The sequence below is a fragment of the Acromyrmex echinatior genome, chromosome 16 (genome assembly GCF_024713525.1).
Source record: "Acromyrmex echinatior isolate Ae372 chromosome 16, ASM2471352v2, whole genome shotgun sequence".
Taxonomy (NCBI): Eukaryota; Metazoa; Arthropoda; class Insecta; order Hymenoptera; family Formicidae; genus Acromyrmex; species Acromyrmex echinatior.
Window position 1 is genome coordinate 6,995,815 of NC_141867.1, and position 21,664 is coordinate 7,017,478.

The following is a 21,664-nucleotide window of genomic DNA, read 5'->3' on the forward strand; positions in this document are numbered from 1 at the left end:
AAGAGAAATTTCTTTTAAGGTCAAATACGAAAGGATAGAATATTAAATTGTTACTTAAATTATTACATTGAAAGATTTTATTTAAATGTGTAATTCGCACATAAATTTATATTTAAAATTATATTAACACAAAAGAAGAATTAATAGATTAAGATTTTTAATTTGGACACATTTTTATTATTGTAAATTTACCAAGCGACTCATTTTAAGCGTACAGTTTATATTGCGTCAGTTACTGAAGATGATCAAAAATAATGTGGTCGAAATGTCTAGATTTTTATTAATAAACATTAAGAATCGTAACAAGGAACATACAAGCCTAGTCTGGATGTTTTTGCCTAATTTTTGTTTCTTTCAAAAATAATATATTTATAACGTTTTCGATCATTTATCTGATCATCTTCAGTACATAAAATTATTTACCATCAATAATTTGACATTCGCCGTAATCAGTTACAATACAATTTCGTCGCAATACCGACTATAATTCTCACAAGTCGTCAATGCTTCTTTTAATCGTCCTATGATTATAAAATCGTTCTCCCCGTCATTTTCATTGTTCTTTACGACACAATAAGGAAATTAGAATATAATAAATATATATTAGAATATATTGTAACTGATTATGACGAATGTCAAATTATTGATGGCAAGTAATTTATACTGAAGATGACCAGATAAATGATCGAAAACGTTATAAATATATTATTTTTGAAATAAACAAAAATTAGGCAAAGACATCCAGGCTTATATGTTTCTTGTTACGACTCTTATAAATATATATTATTTTTTGAAATAAAGAAAAATTAGGCAAAAATTTTAGCACTAGACTTATATGTTCCTTGTTACGACTCTTATTGTTTATAACTGTAGCCTTTGATTATATTATAATAAATATATTATTATATATTATTATAATATAAATATATTATTATATATTATATATTATTATATTTTTTACACACGAAAACTGTGTCAGCTCTTATAGGTTTTTTCTTTATTCATTTGATTGTAATATAATAGAATAGTTTTTTATATCTAGGAGTTTCTTAAATTAAAAAGTATTTTTAGAATATCAAAATTGTAATTAAGCATTTTAGAAACATTAAAAATATAACATTTTGTTACAAATATTTTCAAAAAAGGAGTCCAAGGAGGGTTTTTATGTTCATCCTTCGTGAATCTGCCAGTGATTTTCGCGTGCGCGGCATAAAGTTTGTTACCGAGGAGTCTTCCGATTACAAAGAATAATTACGAAGGTTAATAGAAAATCTCGAGGCAAATCTTCACGTCCGATTACGCGCGATATCTCACGATGAGCATGAAGCGTCTTCTCGTCGCTTTTCTCTATCGCGCGGACCTCGTTCCAGTTCGCGCATTCACGGTGGATTTAAACGCACGTATCCGCGTCTCGCGTTCCGATTTCCGTCAAATGGTGTCCGTTCTCTTTTAGCGATACTCTTTAGCGAAAAGTCGAGCGACGCAGCGGCCGTGGTTACAGTTACGGCATACAATGATCGTACGAAAGCGGAAAAAGAAGACTCCGGCTGGAGGAGAGGGAGAGCACGAGTCGATCAAACCCATAATCATAATTTACGGACGAAATATTTATGGACTGTCATTTCGTAAATTACCGCTTGAGATTACAGCTCGTTACACGGCTGCACTCGCGCGCGCAATTCGCAAGTGAAAGAGAGAAAGAGAAAGAGAGAGAGGAAAGAGTCAGGCTGGGCCGTGTAACGGGCATACTCTAACTTTTAACGACATTGTGCACTCTCCATGTACGAGAAGAATGACGATGCGTTTCACGATCCATCGCGAATTCACCAAAATTGCATCTTCGCGCGGTGCATTGACGATAGGTTGTAGCTAGTGTAGTCGTGAGACTTTTCATTCAAATTATTATATTATAAATATTCACAATTATGATAGAATAATGATATTGATGGGTATCGTCTCGTTGCAGGATTTAAAAAATCATTTGATCTTGCAATCATTGTGAAAGACGTAAACAATAATATTCTAATTTGGAGTTGAGACAATAATTACATGCATTATGTAATTTATCAATCAATTTTAACCACTGATGATAGCTCGGGATGAAGCCGAAACGTTTGGATTCCAAAATAAATCAAAGTAAAACACAATAAAGGATTTGTTGCATTCCAATTATCGCGCTTCACTCTCATTGCCAATTTATTTCTATTTCTATTCTTTAACCCTTACCTCACAAATTATTAGTAACCGACCGATTCCTGTTCGTGCAAGTTTCTTTGTGTCTTTCGGTAATTATAAATTATACTACACTTTATTATTTTCCAAAATGAAGTGTTAATATTTATTTTAGAAAGTATGTTGGTGAATTTTTAAAAATTTTTTGTACCATTCTGAATAGGTGAAAAAATGGACGGATTCTAGTGATCCATACGGAAAAAAAATTAATTGGGTGGTACAGCAAACCTATAATTTACGCGAATTCAACATCGAATTCAACAACTAAGAAGATTTGATGGTTTAACAAATCGCTAAAGTTATTCAGCTGTCAATTTTGCTATTTTAACATAGAAAATTGACTGTCTGTATATTACGACTATAGATTTGCTGAATCAGTGAAGTTTTCAGCTGTGTTTTTTTCTGTGCATGTTTGGCACCAAATTGTACCTTGCATTGTAAGAGTTAATATTAGAGTTCGATTTGTATATACGTTCATATTAAAAGAATCCTTTTTTTTGCTACTTTAACCGCAAATTTCTCAAAATTTTGACGTAGAGCAATTTAAAACGATATTCTATTCATATTCTGTAAGAAACTACAAGAAACAATTATCTATCTTTGCTCTTGTGCATTTTTTTTTTAATGACTGATATTGGATACTATTATATTTTCGCTTGGAATCTCTATATGCTTGAGTAACATTTTATATACGACCGTGTAACTAAATACGAATATGTGATTTTACAGTGGTATTTTGCATACGTAAATCAGACATTATGACATGTAATCATGTTTAGGAAAAAATACCAGAGAGATACTCGACACCGAATGGACGAAATGATCGATACTCCATTAAACTTCCTCGTTTATATAGTATATGTACGATCGATTTACGTGCAGTCTCGACTCGCGCGATTTGCCCGCGGATAGGAATAACTTTGCTCGATCTTTAAAACATGCGTGAAGATAAATGCGACACGCAAATCGCTGGGGAAACGTCGCTCACGATTGTTGCGTGATCTGGCATATTTGCAAGTTCGATCCAAAGCGAAAGTCGTCATTTAAGCCATTATGTCCACAAGGCGATGATACGGTGAAATACATACCCGGCACATTCACCGCGAATGGAATTAGAATAATTCGCAGTACGTCGTCATAAATATTCATTAGCACGTAGTCCTGTACTTCAACTATTTACACAGCTACATATACATATAGAGGATTCTAAACAACCCCTTAGAGATTTTCGGTATCCGATTACCGTTGCCGGTATGTGACAAAGATAACAACTAAAAGCTATCTGTGTGTTTTATTTCTCATCAGAGTGCACGAATGAATGCTTTACAAATGTTCGCCAAGAGAATGAATTATTATCCTTTTTATTGCCAGTATCGTAGACCGCAACATGTAATCGTTAGTATTAACATAATTCAACATTAACATATTCAATCACGAGTCTGAAAAGATACTATAAATTTAATTAAATGGTTTAAATTTTTCTCGAACAAAGAAAGAAGAAAATTAATCAATGAATGATTTTCAAAATATTTAATAGAGCTACAAAAAATTAAACTAAGAAAAAAGTGATAGTTTGAGTGAATTATGCGTATTACAATTTTATCATATTATAAAGTTATATCATGTTATAAAGTCATAGAAGAGAGAGAGGGGGGGGGGGAAGAGAAATACACATGTAAAAATTATGTTCTACAAATGATAATATACAGTGAGTGTAAAAAAAAATTCGTGCAAAGAAATCATTAAAAAAAAAACATTTTTAAAAAGTAAACGATATCCGAGTCATCGAATTGATGTCGAATCAATATCGATACGATGATTTCGACACCAATTCGATGTTGATTCAACGCCTAATTAACGGCCATTTCTTGTTGGATAATTAACAATTTATTCAAAAAAAATAAAATAAACTGTATGTCTTTCAAAATATATCAAAGATATATATTAATTATAGAAAATATATTATATTAAAAATAAGCGAAAATTAAAAATTGTATTGTTTGAACGCTCAAAAAGTATTTATACAGAGAAATTTAACTTCTAAAATTACGAATACATGAAACTTGTTTGTTTAGGTTAAAATAGAATGTATTAATTGTACAAAATTGCTGATTAATGTTTATTTTCTACAAATAAGGTTAGGTTTTTTTATTAAAAAAATTCCTTGTACGAATACTTTTTACATTCACTATATATATATGTGTGTTAATGTCTATTAATTTAATCAAATAATAATCTGTCGGTTAATTATATTCTATTAAAATTTATATTTTAGCAAAATCATTTTTCTCCGTCAAATCAATATAGGAACACAAAATGTAGATTTTATTAATATCACTGAAATTTTGCTAATTATTATAATTAAATGACACGTTGAATGTGTGCAAGAAATTGAGAAGTATGGAAACCGTGAAGCTGTCACTTCTGATACTGATTTAGTAGCAGAAAGGGGCTCGAGAATGAAGCAAAAGGGGTGATCCCTAGGGGTGCGCGCAGGTATAAAGGCAAACATCATTCTGCTTCGTGATCCGAGATGACACGATTACATGAATGTAATTTTCGCAAACAATTTCACATGGAATATTTATTACCTAGGGAGAAAATGGATAAAGTTAGGTACAAAACGTAATATATATATATATATATATATATATATATATATATATATATGTATGTTATATATTTTAAATTTCCTAAATAATTCATTAAAAATGTATATATTTGTCCTCTAAAAATTTATATATTTGTTTTAGAAGTGCTAATTTTTTTCTGCTATTATTTTTTTACATACTCAAGATTACAATTTTTATGGTTTATATTATTTGTATTTGCATCGTTAAAAATATAGATGTAATAGACATATAAAATACAATCAATTCCTATTTTAAAAAACATTAGCTATAAAATCTAGGTTTATGATTTAAATACACATAATGGATATCTTTTTTTTTCTATGTTGCAATAAGTTATGTAAGTATATGTATATTCGAATGAGGGCATTGGGACATTATCCTCCGTAAATGCAATCTTAATGTCGCGATTGATTACGACATATAATGCGTTCTTGCACAGATTTTTTTTCCTTTTACGCTTCATTAATTTCTAAGTGGATTCGATGTTTACAGTGCCTGCCTAGTATTGCATATTAGCGTTTGAAATAGCATTCGCGAATATTTTCTCAACGAATTTATGTCTGTACCGGATAGAAAGATCACTCGTCTACAGAATGTCTCGTATTCATTCATCTTTTGCAATAGAAGTTCCGAATTTTTGTTTATAAAGACAGTTACCGAATTTAAGATATCTTAAAAAAAAAAAGAAATGTATTTAAGACTTTTCTTATCTTTTGTATCACAGACGTGCTTTGCACATTTATTTTTTTATTTTTTATCATACTTAATTAAATGCTCGCTTATAAATACATACAATTGATATTATATCTTACATATTAAATTATCTTTTATTTAACATATCGAATAACATTTCAGTTCAAGCTTAATTATTAAGATATTAAAGTTGAAAATTAAATTGCATTAATTTAGTACATCAAAATGGAATAGCCGAACCTCTGTAAATTTTTGCTAAAGATAATTCTGTTCAACAAAATCAACCCCGCATTTAAAGTGATAACGAAGTAAATATGGCACACCCCGTATATTAACACGTAAGTCGAGAACAAGTAACTGTGTGTTCGCGATATCTCAGACTCCGTTCTCTCTCTTTCCTTTCCTCTCCTCTCCTTTTCTCTCATCTCGTTTTTACACTCCTCTTCTCTTTGCTTTCGTCTTGTCCTTCTTGTATATGTCTGCACATGTTGCAGCTGCCATGCCATAGTCACTCGTATTGTAGTTTTCTCTCTTCTACTTTCTTTCTAGCTTTTCCCTCGTCTAGCAATGAATCAAAATACTGTATCGCGTTTCCCGTAATAATGCTTCTAATTTGACAATTTTTTGAGGAATATTTTTATTTATAATTTATAATACTATCATAAATATTGAATTATTCTGTTTTCTGGTGAAAACTTTATTTAAATTTTTGCTTTTTTCCTATAAATTCGTCAGTTATAAACTCATCAGAAGCCATCGAGTGAATTACTCCTGTTGCAATAAACGTTGAATACGCTGATATCGTTTTTATGTATGGTTTCTGCAACGGTTTAATAAACGACTACAAAGGCGATACTTTCTCTTAATTATTTTATCTTGTTTGCTAAATTATACACAATCACACCTAGGTAATTAATAGATAATTTTATTACATCTTGTAAACTATAATATTATTTTAATTTATATACTAGGATATCATTTTTCATCACACAGGAAGTAAAGATACTAACACCAAAATATAAAAGAACACAAATGTTTCTGCATAAACAATGTATTGTATTTTACGTGCAATTGAATGCAATATTAAATAAGAAAGATATTAAAAAGAAAAAAATCTGCAGCATTTTGCAATCGCATACATGGTTTGCTACAAACATATCTGTGAAGTAAGTTAATATTGTTAATATTGATATGCAGAATGTATCGTGGCAACTGAATTATAATTGAGTAAATGCCATTACTCTCTAATGAAAAAAATTATGTCATTAACGGTTGATCCGCTTGATCTTTTCCATTTCTTATACCTTGCCGACGTTTCGCTCGGAGAATTACCGGATCATCGCGTCGAAGTGGCGAGTACAGTTATGGAAATGAATGCCCAGTCACAGCGGTTTATAAACGTGACTTATGGATACCTAGTCCTTTCACGAAACACTCGTCTAACATACTAAGCAATATTAAGTATATATTACGATAGATATAAATCGATGGATTAAGAACAAGATATCAAACGTGAAAAGCAATGTATGCTACGAATCTTTCAATTAATGTTAAAAATGATTCAAATTGATTATGATTCATGGAAGATTTTTATTACAATAATAAGATTAGAAGTAAGACCGTTTATGTAAGTACGTTACCTAAATGCGTCACTTTTGATCAAAATTGTATGTTAAACTAATACAAATGTGTGTGTGTGTGTGTGTGTGTGTCTTTTTTTAAATAAATTTATATCAGAAATGTGATTTCATATTACTTCACAATTAGTTCGCGAAGCATTTAACAGCATTTACTCACTTTGTACAGGAAAGAAAAAAAAGTAAGAGTATTGGAGATAGCCGCGTGTTCATCAGAGATACGCGCCTCATTAAAGTCACTGATCCTCGAAAGGATAATTAGGACATAAATACAACATCACGGATACAAAATGACTATCTCCGTAACTCGTTTCTTATCATGTCGGTAGAACGTTATGCAAATTATCCAAGAGCAAAATTTTAGATTCAGTATAATCTGGACGATTTCTCTTTTCTTTTTATTGTCGTAAGATTAATGTTATGGAAATGACTCATTTATCGCATCCTTTTAAAGTGTCAACAGTGAGCAATAGAATGCACATAGGATATAATGTCTTGATCTTCGAAAATTAAACAAAGAAAAAGATAATTGTTAGAATTAAAACATAGAAATCATTTTAAATTGGATCCTCCTAAAAATTCTGTAATCATTGAAGACACTATTGAATTATACGTTTGATTAGGAAAATTCAAAAATCTTAAATTGAAATTAATTATTGCAAAATATTAATAATTCGTAATCTTTCTAAAATAATACTTTACATAAAAGATAAAATCAATTTAATGAAAGACACTGAAAATGGCTGGATAGTATATTTCAATATAAAGAAGTCAGATCTGTAAAGCATTATATCATTTCTGTAACCATTTATCATTTCTATAAACAGTTTATGGCTTGATCTTTTTATGTAACTCTCGATATAACTATTGTCAAGAAGTTGCTTCAATCATTGAGATTTTTGCACAAAAGATCTTTGATATAATGTCAGTTATTGTACATCTTACACCGTTTGTTTTATTTTTATTTCTGTAGTATTTTTGTTGGATATAGTTTTTATTTTATTAATTTATTAACTTTTATAATATTTTAACTATTTTTACTTATGTAACTTTATGATCACAGATTAACTTCATTCTGAATCCTATTCATTTTTGACAGCATAATTTTTTCTTAAGGACATTATTTTATTACTGTCAATCAAACAACAATATATTGTAGATTTAACGATTGTCACTTTCAATGAGAAATAAATTAGATATATTTCTATTTTATTCTCGCGAATAATTTTCAACATTTACCCTGATCAGATTCACAATAAGATATTTTAAATATAAAAAAGTAAAATCATATATATATATCTCTTTTGGAAAGAAATAATGAACACTTATCGTATATTCTTGAAATTAATTAGCTTTCAGTTGAGATGTAATTGAGTAATATATTTCCCGTTATATTCGCCATGATTTATTGACTTTATTTATACATGCCGCAACGAAAACAACACATTGATCCGACGCTTATCTTCCGCTTTATTAAATCTCAAGAGCCTCGATAGCTAGTGCTTCTTGATGATAACCACTAGACCTAGACAATATACGAGTTTCATCGCATTTTACCGTGACTTCGTAAATCTTTCGAAATTAATTTTGTTCTAGGAATGATAAAACACCAAGTTTATAATTTACATATATGGATGATAACACATCAAGTTTAATACAAACAACCAATAACAGATATAATTATAATTCCGAAGTGATAGATAAAGATGAAAATAAATACGCTATAAATTGTCCGTATATATAGCATGAAAATTGTAATAACAAAAAGTATATTGTGCATGTGGCGATATCGTGTATATTTTATCCACATCAGCAATTATTACATCGAAAAACTTTCGTTATGCTTCGAGGAAAGTATCGTATGCATATGTGCACACACACGGTTATTAATACATCTCATTATGTCCACGTGTTCCAAAATTACGCAAATCCCCCTCGAACGGAATTGCTAAATCATTGTCCACCGAGAGATCTCTATGTTGATGAGCGTCGACCCCCTGATTCGAAGAGGGCTATCGAGAGGGTGGATTATCGGAAGTCCGATGGGCTTGCATGATAATAACTGGGGATCGTCTGGGACAGGGAAGAGGAACGAAATTGGAGGTTGTGCTGGAAACGCGTTACTCATCGTTTCATAATACCTGTATTTACGGACGTGATCTCGTAACTATATTTGCGCGATTGTCTCAAAAGTTCGTCATGTGACTTTGGCACGCGATTGAACCAGTTTTGTGAGGATAGCGTAATTGCAATTTACGCAATTTATTTTATCTTAACAAGAATATCCGTTGATGCCAATAGATTCAGATTCCTCATAAAAAATCTACAGAAGTGCATATGTATGTTTTCCAAAAAGGTTAAATATTTATAATTGCGAGACTTTATGTTTTTTAGTAGGTAAGCACTGAACGCTTTATAGGATCGATTTTTTCATACTTTGAATCAAAGACTTTTTTGTCGCTGATAACGAATTTAGTCAGAATTTTAAAATTTAAAATGTCGGATACAATTTAGCCAACAGAACGATAATTTGTCTTATTGCAAATCTGTAGGTTTCTAGTCTTTTAAATTTGTCAGACGCTTTGTGCTTAGCTCAAGAAAAAGTTAATTATTGCAAAATTGCAAAAAGTATTATAAAAACTGTTATATTATCCGGTAGAAAACGAACACTTCCTAATTTGTATTTACGTTTCTAAAGTTTTATTTTGAGGTTTTGTTTAAGAAATATTGTCCAAACATAAAGTGCTATGTCAATATCGGTGACCTTCCTCTAATATAGTTCATAATATATTATTATCGTTCAATATTTCTGTTCTCTCGATATCAAGAATACTCTATACGTCTAGAAGCTTAATGTAGACTGGGATCAAAGACGAAGCGAGGCAAAAGAGCCTTCTAGACAGGAAATGAGCAATTAAGAGGCCAGAGCGACCTTATCTCGCGCGAGCAGCACACGAGGCGTCTTCTGATGCTGCATGAAGGCGGATAGGGGCAAGGGGAAACCTTAAACGCGTATACGAGAATCGGTACGAGACCCAAGATGTTCTTCGTTGTAAGATCATCGTCGTCATCGGAATGCGACCGAATGACAGCGGAATTGGTGATTCACTGATGTCAAACGTCTGACTTTTCAATAGAAACTTCAGCTTGTTGATTAAGAGATCTAGATTGCTTATCTACATTAGTCACATTTAGTTATATCAGTTATATCAGAAATGAGGAAGTGTTAAATGAAAGATATTATTGACCTATTATCTGAACTGCATTGAAAAAGTTCAAAATATTTTGTATCAGTGAATTATATATAGGGTAACTCCGACAAATACGCCGCGCTGGGATTAACGCTGCAGAAGTCAGAAAAAATAGAAGGAGTGGGGGTAATTTTTCTGTAACTACTATGTTATATTAGTATTGTGTTATGATTTCAGTTTTTTACTGTTAATATTAATGAAATTATTATGAATTGAATTGTCACTGTTAAGTAGCGCCATATAAACTTTAAACATTTTAAATAATACTTAATAAATTAAGTTTTTGATAGGTGCGACGTTATACCGGAGTTACCCTATATTATTTTCTTTTTTTATTGTACTATAAATAAAAATTAGTAACGAAAACTTACACAGTATGAACTGTATCTTAGTGCTTAATTATTTCGGTGCATAAGAAATTTATATCCGTTGTAATATAGTCTAAAGATTTAACGCTGCAATTCTTCTAGTTGATATTACATGAAATTTTTTCGCAAGAATGACGTCAATTTCGTTTCAATTTTTGCAGTAATAGAGTTGCACCCGCGGCTTATTTCCTACACACTTTATCGAATCAACTGGATTACCAATGTCGGTTCATGCGCGGGGTATGGCGAGAGAGAGAGAGAGAGAGAGAGAGAGAGAGAGAGAGAGAGAGAGAGAGAGAGAGAGAGAGTCGTGTTTGCATCAAACAGACGTTATCGAGCACGTAATCTATCTGAATGGAATCGTACGCCGTAACCGCAATTCCGTCACATGTGGAAGCTCCAGGATAATGGTTATGTCGGGGGACGGTTCGAATGGCATACGTATATTATATATGTGTATGCCACAATGGTAATCGGAGGGGTGTGCGGGACAGTGGGCACTTTGTGAGTCATGCGTCATCCATCTCGTGTTATGCGCACCCCTCTCGAGATCATCATCGAGATGTACGGGCCTTTCCTTCTCTTCCAGGGTACGAGGTTTGACCACGTTTCTCGCTTCCACGTAGGGGTACTCTGTATTTTTTTTAGCTGCCTCTGCTTACCCTTTAATTATGTCCCGACCGCTGCCCAGCTCGATGTGATATTGTACTTGAGTCGATCGTTGAATGTGCAAGCTAGGCGAGCAAAGTTATGAAACATTGAACAAAAGTTCATAGCGCTAGTTCATCTGTATCATGTCTACAAGTTTAAAAAAAAATTAACAGTTAGAGAGAACCATTCGAGAGCAAAGTTACAACTTTAAGAATCTGTTTTTTTTTTTTAATTGCGGTACGATAACTTTTAACGGTTATAAACGATCAAAGTTAAAATGCTCTTTTTTACTTTATGCTTCTTTTATTTATTTCCGATTTTCTAGTGAAAACTTTAAGCTTTCACGTTCGAAAGTTAAAAATTTTTGCAAATTTTTTTTAACACGTGCCAAACTCCCAAAGTGAGAAAAATATTTTCCATTTTGTTCAGCTCGTAGTTCTCTATAGGTCTATTTTCTGTGGCTGAACCAGTGTATACTTTTAGAACTTAAATTGAAATAGATATGTTTGATATTTCGAAAGCGAGAAAAAGAGTTCTAGTGCAGCTTAATGCAGGAACAGGAAACAGATTATATATCTATAAAAATAATTATCAAACACAGAAACTCAAAAGACATAAAATGAAAGTGAAGATATTAAGCTTTAAAATTTTTTTAACTTAAATTTTATTTATTTTTAACAAAGTTACAACTGCTTGAATTTTGTAATACTATGAACTTTTGTTCCATCTGTATATTTAGAGCTTTTATTTATATTTAATAAGACTCTTATTTACATTTAATAAAATTCTAGAGAAACTACTGACGCACTTATAAGACATTCATAGTTTTTAGTAGATTCTGTTTTCTCACGCTTTACAATCGCCACAGAAATTATTTTTTATTAATAACGTTTCCCACAAATCTTCTAGTATTTAATATCAAAAGCGCAATAACAACCCAATCTCTTGTGTTAAATATCATTTTTAACTCCATGTGTATCAAAATGTAAATCAATCCATTTCTGTGGTTAGTTTTGAAGTAAACAACATCTATGTTAATATATGTACTTAGTAAATAATTAAATTTGAATCAAATATAATACATTTTAAACAATCAAGGTGGATCTTTAGTGTTAAATAATTTGACGTGAATTTATATGTATCTATTCAATCCTATAAATGTAAACCGTGCGCCGAATTTAATTTTCAGTCTTGAAACGCAATCTTAACAGAAATAGAGAGTAGTAATATCACAAATTAAATTGACAAGCAATTTAATTGCATTTCAAGATTGAAAATTAAATTCGGCGCGCAGTTTGCAAGATTGGATAGGTATATAAATTTACACTGAATTATTTAAGCATTAAAGATTATTCAGTTTAACCATTTAAGACTTTCATTTTCTATCTGAAACTCATTTGTTATATATTCACATTACGATCTTAAAACGTATTCATATTTAATATTGTTAAAATATTATTTATTATATATTGTTAATATATTTTTATTTAATATTGTTAAAACATTTTCTTGAACTAAATTGTTTCAGTTAAATTAATATATTTGAATAGGAACAGTTGTGACTTATAAAAATGATTAAAAATAACTCGAATTGAGTCTTAAAATTTGACATAAATTTAACAGTGTATGACTTGACTACTTGTCCTGTATGCATGTAGTAAATGTATATTTCTAGACTGATAACCTTTCTTTCTATCAATTTCGATGATTTTCCTAAAAAAAAAAAAAGAAAAAAAACTCGAGCGATTTATAATTTATAATTTGATCCGGAAATAACAAAATAGACATATGGAGTGAATAAGTTTGGACCTATAACGTAATGGATCAGAAAAAGAGAACTGGTCACACCCTTTTAAACACGCCTGAGTAACGAATGGACAGGGGAGGGGAAGGGGCATGCGATTCATCGGGATTTTGGCTGGACCAACCCTCGAGATTATTGCCACCCGATAATTCCCGAGAGTGGCTTTCGAACTCGTATTTTATCTCGCAACGCGTGAACGACTAACGGCTGCGCCACCCGTTATTTGTTCATGACTGCAATATTGAAGTCAAATATCAATTAGAATCAAATATCAACAACGCATTTATCAATTTTTATTTTGCATTTTGTGCGACCAGTAAATAAATCCTCTTCAATAATAATATTGTTGAATACGTTTATTTTATTAAATGTTTTATTATATAAAAATCCCAAATATTATTACGTGATTAATCTTCACGATGGCTACTATAAATTAACGGATGGTTTAATTATTATTAAAACCACGTACTTTACGTAGAGTTTTTTACTGTATTATTTTAGTAATCTGTTTGTCAAAATTGTTTACACGTTATAAATTAAATTTAAATATTAAATGATCTGAATTTAATTTATACATATATATAATAATACACAATTTATTTCAATATTAATTTGATGTTATTTAGTGCTATTTTTCCACATTTTTAAATTTACAACATGGTATATGTCATTAATAATTACCCAGAGCAGACAAAGTTTACTTATGCGAGCGCAATTTTTGTTGGAACACTTTTCGTTTTTATAATATTTTTAAGACATACGTTCAAAAGTACGTATACTAAAATCGACAAGCACAAACATGATTAAATTACTGCGAAAAATATACAGAAGAGAGAGATTCGTAGTATATATTTTAAAACTTGCTGAGGAGAAAAAATTCTTCCGCGCATTTTTATTATTACCTTTATAAATTAAAGATGTACCATTTTATAAAATGCTAAAACGAAAATGGAATATTCTATGTTGACCTAGTTTTCGTAAATTCGATTTGGAGCATGAAAAAGTTAACGTATTTAATTGAATACATTAAATTATCGGAATAGTTGGTTATTAAATCCTAAAGGTTTTTATCGAGATAGACTGCGATGCGCAACTTCAATGAGAAATCCATGCACCGCGTAAAGTTCGAAATTACCGGCTAAACTGTGTGGAAATAAGCATACGTGCGGTGGTATAATGATAGCTTCATTTATGCAACCACTGCACATATTATAGGGCCCACGATGCAACGGTGGGGAACGAGAAACTTACGACGATGCGTTACTGATGTGTGTCGGCCGATAGCATCACCCGCCACGTTCGCATTTAATCTCCACTCGAGGAGAGGAAAAAAGAAGAAGCAAATGGACGACATATTTATTCATTCAATGGTCATTATTTGCACGGTATTTGAGCGACGATCGCAAGTTCCTACGATTTTCCAAAATAATTGAATTATTTTTGTGCAAAAATTTGCATCATCCCCATTACGCATTACCTCTAATTCCTATTCCAAAATAAATAGTTTACATCTCGGCTTCATCACGAAATCATTTTGTTATCATCATATTGTCATCGAATAATTTGTACAAAAATTTTTTAATAATTTCGGGACAATAAAATGTTAAGTTAAATGTAAAATAAATGTAAATGTAAGTGACTTCCTCGTCAAGTATCACACTCCGGCGAATTATTCGTTCGAGAGTTTAACGAATCAACATACGGGGTTTCGGGGCTTAACGGAGCGATATAATGATCCGCCATATGGATAGGAAGCAAAGTGTAAATGACCGCGAATTATACGATCATGAATCAGCGCGCGTCTTCGATCGAAATCGGAGCGTGTCGATGTGGTCGTGCCGCACTTAAAACGTCAGCGGACTTCAAAGTGAATTATACCGCTGTGTATTGTGGGCGCGTGCGACATGTAAGTACCTCTAATTCTAATCCCGTTGGCATATGGACGTACCGTTGAATAAATCGACCGAGCGTGGACGCGGGCGTCTACCACAAATGTACGCGAGTCGTTTTGCGTGAATTACACCGAGTCAAACTTAACTTGGAAAACTAATTAGGGAATGCCGAAGAATTAAAGAAGGAAAAAGTCGAGAGAGTGCGGAAATCCTTTATTATCGCGTGAATAAAGTAAAAAGAAATTAATTAAAAGTGATAATTATGTTGAGATTAATGGATGATAAAGAATAATACAATTATTTCGACGTTAAGGATCGAATAGAAAGTACTTTGAAATTATTGTTATTAATAAATAGAATAGTGCTTCGCATTACAATTAAGGTTACAATTGTACTACCGGCTTTTTGGTTTAAGGATTTTCGGTTTAAGGTTTTTAACTTGTTAACAACAATTAATCTTTTCGAAATCAAAATATAAGTTCAGTAACAAAGGACTTTGGATTCAGCGCGAAAAATGGTGCGCAGTTTAAAATTATATAAATTAATTATTTAATGCTCATTGCTTACATAAAACATCAATGTTTACATAAAACGAACGTTTTGGTTCAAATTCGAGCCATCCTCAGCGTCAACAATCAAAAAACAAAATAATCACATCTAACAACATTGTTAGAAATGTAACCATGAGCTTCCTTTACATGTAAATAAAGCTCGTGGTTATGAACGAAATTAAAAGTAATGAATGATTTAATTAAAAATTAAGTTGCAGTAGTTACTTGAATGTAATGAATGTGCACATTAAATTTCATAAATTTTCATGAAAAATACATTAAATTTAATGTAATATCATGAAAATAAGTTCAAATTATGTAACTTAAAAGTTAATGAAATTTAAGAACATTTCTAACAGTGACCGAACGTCAAAATGTAATCTAATAAAGGAGAAAAAATTGAGAATATAATGCGTACATATATATTAAAATTCAATAAATAATAACGATTCCAAAAATTAAATAAATTAAACAATATAAGGCTAAGAACCAACTCAGAATAATGTGTGAGTAACAATATTATTGTAAGCAATCTTTATTAGATTACATTTTGGCGTTCGCACATGTATGTATGTTTTTAGGTTGCTTACAATAATATTGTTATTTACACATTATCCTGAGTTGATTCTTAGCCCTACATTATATCGTTTAATTTATTTAATTAAGAAACCGTTATTATTTATTGAATTTTTATATATTTTAACTAAAAATTTTAATTAAAAATCGGATAACTATATTTATGCGATAAACGACAGACGAATTAATTCATTTACATGACACGTGACTCCAATTAGTTCTCGTGTTATCGTTTATTTAATTGTGGCTCACCTAAGCCAATTAATCTTATATCTGACGTTAATTCGACCGGGAAGTGACCCTTTTCACGCACGTGACGGATACGAGAACGTTTTGCCAGGCTTACTTCCCGTATATCTTGATGGAAACCAGAGATAGGTAATCCACACCGCGTGTTGCACACTCTGTCCTCACTAGTCCTCAGTATTGGCAACGTCATCTGCTTCGAAAAGCTACCTAATATGATATATATTACATATGATTACATATTGCCACGACCGTACATGCAATCGCAGTACGATTTTATATTTACGACGTTGACATTTGTATTCGATTCTCGTTCATTCATTCGTATAATTTGCATCCCTGCATATCTCCATGTCGCGTTTTCCTCGGCGAATCGAGGTGTTGCTTGTAAGGACCGATTGTCCATGCGATTCAACTCAAATTGAGTATAGAAATATGAGATGAGATATATGTATGTAGATGAGTATCTCCATATTGTTGTTAAAACGTTCAATTGAAAAGCATCATCTTCATTAGCGGAAGAATTCAGGACAGAAATCTATTTACAATTTTGTGTGCACACTAAGAGAAAAAAAAAATAGTTTTAGCAACTTTTAAATTAACAATTTTTTAATTTAAGTACTTGCAACTAGTTTCACACATAAGAACTAAAGTACTGAATGGTATATTTTTATAATACTATATAATATTTTTACAGTATTCAGTATTACTTTAGTTCTTATTACTTTTTAAAATTAGTTGCAGGTATTGAAAGTTAATTTATAATTGCCAACATCATTTTTTTTTCTCTCACAATCAGTGCAGAATACAGCGAAGATTTGAAGAATTAAGATGCATGAATACATTAGGATATGTATACGTTAGAATACACAACGATATATGGAATTTCGGTCTAAACAGGATGCACAAGATGCTCATGAAATTATAAATAGGATCCGATCCTGAATTCAATCGCGAACCATAAATATCTAAGGTGGATTTAATGGACTGGTTAATTGATTCCGAGTACTCCACGAGATGAGAACTTTACTAAAGAAGTTTTTCCTTTTGTATTATTTTTCTGCTTATCAGCTTGATCATTTGGTATAGGGAATACATATACACATAAATGCATCTTCGAGTGTACGGTGGCGATAATGCATTACACTGCGACGCTTTAGCACGATGAATCGGCAGCGAGTGTTCTCTCGAGTGTAGAATTTCGAGGGTGCCATTGAGAGATAGGAAGGACAAGAAGGAGAGAAAGGAGGCGTGAATGCTCTCTTTGTCGGGATGCAAATGTTAGCGCGATGCCAGCGGGGTTAGCGGCATTATGCCCGCTGCACAATGCCGAAGTGCTTATAATAATGGTAATGAGAGGAGAAATATGGGCTATGCAAATGCAAGGATTTATAGTTGCCGTATCGTTAGATGTGGATAGAATCCTTGGCTCTAGAAGCGAAATGGAGTCATTACGCAGAAATTAAAGTGTCTTTTAAGTTAATTATTTTTTAATCTCTTTCTTGATTGTCGATTTATTAATAATCTGACGATATATTTAAAATATATGTTTCAACAATACATTACATTTCTGTGATTTTATGCAAGGATATTATAATGTATTCGGAATATTGATCAATTCTTATTTCTGTTATTGCTGCGTCCCTGAGAGACATCTCTCTCGTGCATTTACGGGGTGTCGCGTATTTTTCCGACATTAGAGACCGGAGGTACGCGTCAACATATACATATAATCATGACATATGCTACTGTGCATATATCACGTCTCGACGTCAACCCCTCGAGCAACCGAGTCCTGGAACCCCCGAAATTACGAGAGGGAGTCTGTTTATTATTTTTCTCTCCCTCTTACCTCTTTGCACTCTGTCCAAACACATGACGCCACGCGAATGACAATGTTCATCCTTATTTAATTATTTTCTTTGCACGATGCGTATTTTCTAAAGATAAATAAAGTGATGGAGGTTTTCCGAGATTGTATTTTGTTTCCAAAGAAAGTAATGTCGAGGATGTTGGTTTTTTAAATCGAAATTTAAATAATTTTATTCGTTGAAGGATACGTTCTATCTCATATTGTATTAGTAACATTTAAAATTAAAGATGTATATCTTAATTTCTTTAAAACTCCAACGTTGAATTAAATTTGATATAATATTTCATTTCAACAGTTGCAGTGTCGAATTATACTCAATATAAAGTTTTTACATATAATATATATTTTCTTTTCTATAATTTTTTAATTAAAAATAATTTTTTGCTTATTTTTTATATGATTCATAGTATTTATGTTATATCTATTGATACTTCAATTTGTACAATTTCGTTATTGCATCGTTAAATATTTAACAAATTAAAATTTGTGGCACTTGAATTTAATGTGAAAGAAAATTATTTCCTGTAAAAGGAAATTTGAATTTTAGACAAGTGCTTCAATAGTGATATCATACATTATTAAAATTTAAAACAAAAGACAATTAATATATTTAAAAATTATTTTTTAAATATATTAATGTAAAATATATAATATTTTTTCTTCTCTTTTAAAAAAAATATATCTAAAATTTTTATTATAGAATCCTTTTTTTAGTGGAGCAAAATGTGAAATACAGAGGATTCATTTTAGATAATAATATTTGAGATATATTTTATCTGATAATTTTAGAATAGTTTAGAATATATTCATGAATAATTTTTAAATAAATTTCTTAATAAATTTTAGGTACTTTAAAAATTAAATATCTTGTATATGCTTAAAGCGGCGTCTACTAATAGAGATTTTAAGTGTAAAATGTCTTTTCTAAGATGCCTATGAGCATCAACATTAAAATTGCTTGTCAATTTGATCCACGATATCACTCTACTCTAGTTCCGTTAGGATTGCGTTTCAAAACTGAAAATTAAATTTAGTGCGCAGTTTACAGGATTAAATATATATATAAATTCGCATTGAATTATTCAAGCATCAAAAATCTAGCTTGACCGTTTAAAACTTTCATTTCCATAAGTTGTTGTATATTCACATTACTCTTAAAAAATATTTTAATATTATTTAAATTTTAAGCTGTAAGAAATCGATCAATCACAGTCGATTAGTCTCCATACATTCAACTGTGATTGATCAATTTCTTACGGTTTATTATTACCTTATACTCTACTGTGATTAACTAATTCACTTATTGCTTAAGTCTTACTGCACATCTTATGTTTTTCTGTATGCTATGGGCTTTATACCGTATTTTCAGAAACTCCATACGAATAAATAAGGAAGTCTCGAATTATACTCGCGCTAGGCGGGAATATGTTTCTCTTCTTATTCGATTCTTGTCTCGTATATCACTAGATATAAAAGGCTGGACTATGGTAATTCTACGTTACGACACGATCGGGCGTATTTTCCAGTATTCTGTAAGGCTGCATTGAAATCTAGCATGTGGGTGTGACAGAAAACACAGATCGTAGATCGGTCGTTTTCTAGAACGATCTTAGATTTTGACTAAACATTCTGTTGCCATGATTGAGAAAGTTTTTATTCGAGTTTTATTTGCTTAGAAATTCTTTTAACTATTAATATTTACTGCTCCGGCTTATTTTGGAAATGTGTTCGCTTGATTGACAAATAATTATCACAGCGTAACGAATATTCTACAGCCGCATTTGCTGGCGTACGTTGCTTGATTTATTTATCGAGGGGTAACGAACGATCACCTGGACGTTCGAAAATCGGTCTTGGTGGCAAAAAAAAAACAGTATCGCTAATACAGATACATCATAAATCATGGCAAACGACAATCTCAACGTTGATACACTGCCGCCAACGATTTATCAATTCATTGAATTTTCATGTCGCCATGATGAAGTCGTTAATAAAGTAAGGGAGAGAGAATCTTTTAAAGTTCAAAGAATCTAAGAGAATCTTTAAAGTTTAAAGAAAATAAAACTATTACTCTCTAAAAGTGAATCGGTGTATTTTATCAGTGCTACACTTAGAACTAATGTAATTATCAGTAAATATTTAATGATTTTTCGGATTTAATAATACACTGATTCATTTTTATACTGAAAAAAAAGATTGATTGCTGCAGCCATATAAAAATGCTATGCCATATTTTACTATCTAAACTGTTGCAGCAACCAATCTTTTTTTCAGTGTAAAAATGAATCAGTGTATTACTAAAAAACAGTACATATTCACTGATGATTACGTCAGTTGTAAGTGTAGCACTGAAGTCAATGATAATACATTGATTCACTTATAGAGTAATAGTTTTATTTTTAATGATTATATTTCAAATTTTTTTCATGATTATCCTTCTCTCTTTTCGACTTGTACTTTATTATTTTATTCATGTACCGTTTTTATTTTTTCAAACCTGAAAAATAAATCGCATTAAAAGTACCGTCGTACTTGTACGACAGACGGATTATCTATCGCGCTTACACGAGAAGCAGGTACACGTAGATCGGATTTCTACAGCCAGTTGCTCATTTATACAAAAGAATACCCTCACATTCAACCCCTTTGCTGCACACAATATTCGAAGTGGACCCGAAAGAGAGTAAAAACGGGTCGAATGAGAAAGCAGGAATAAATTAAGAACAAATAAGTATGCATATCAATAACAAATTAGATTGTATTTACGGAGAATCTTTGAAAGTTAAAATAGACAAAAGAGATATTTTTCAAGGGAATAAAAGATGATCCGAATAACCATTTGGAACTAGACAGGGGAGGTAAGTAACAATGATGAAAAAAAATTGGTCGCGCATCAATCATTAGTGACTATGAGAATGATATCTCGTGTGTATGTGTGTGTGTGTGTGTGTGTGTGTGTGTGTGTGTGCGTGTATGATGCGTATTAACATATTCATGCGTGACAAACTGCGCGCGAGGACCTCTCTTCCTGGACACATCTGTCTGTCAATCTCCGAGACCCCTTCCGCATCGTGAAAAGTGTGAAACCGGACGGACGAGACTGTTGAAAAAAAAAAGAGGGACATTCATTTTTTTTACTTTTCTCCCGGCGGTCTGATCACGTGGCCCACGAGATGAGACGAAAATAAAAGAATTGAATTTCGAAGTATATATTTAAACATAGTTATTTATTTAACAGTTACTATTCAAAATCTTCA

General features: G+C 31.4%; 1 protein-coding gene and 1 long non-coding RNA gene across 8 annotated transcripts in view; one reads left to right on the forward strand and one right to left on the reverse strand.

The window, feature by feature from the left end:
• LOC105148994 (rap1 GTPase-activating protein 1) overlaps window positions 1-21,664 on the forward strand; it is a 118,362-nt gene that overhangs the window by 39,964 nt on the left and 56,734 nt on the right. The gene's annotated exons all lie outside the window — the stretch shown is intronic.
• LOC105148988 (uncharacterized) overlaps window positions 1-21,664 on the reverse strand; it is a 116,364-nt gene that overhangs the window by 31,726 nt on the left and 62,974 nt on the right. The gene's annotated exons all lie outside the window — the stretch shown is intronic.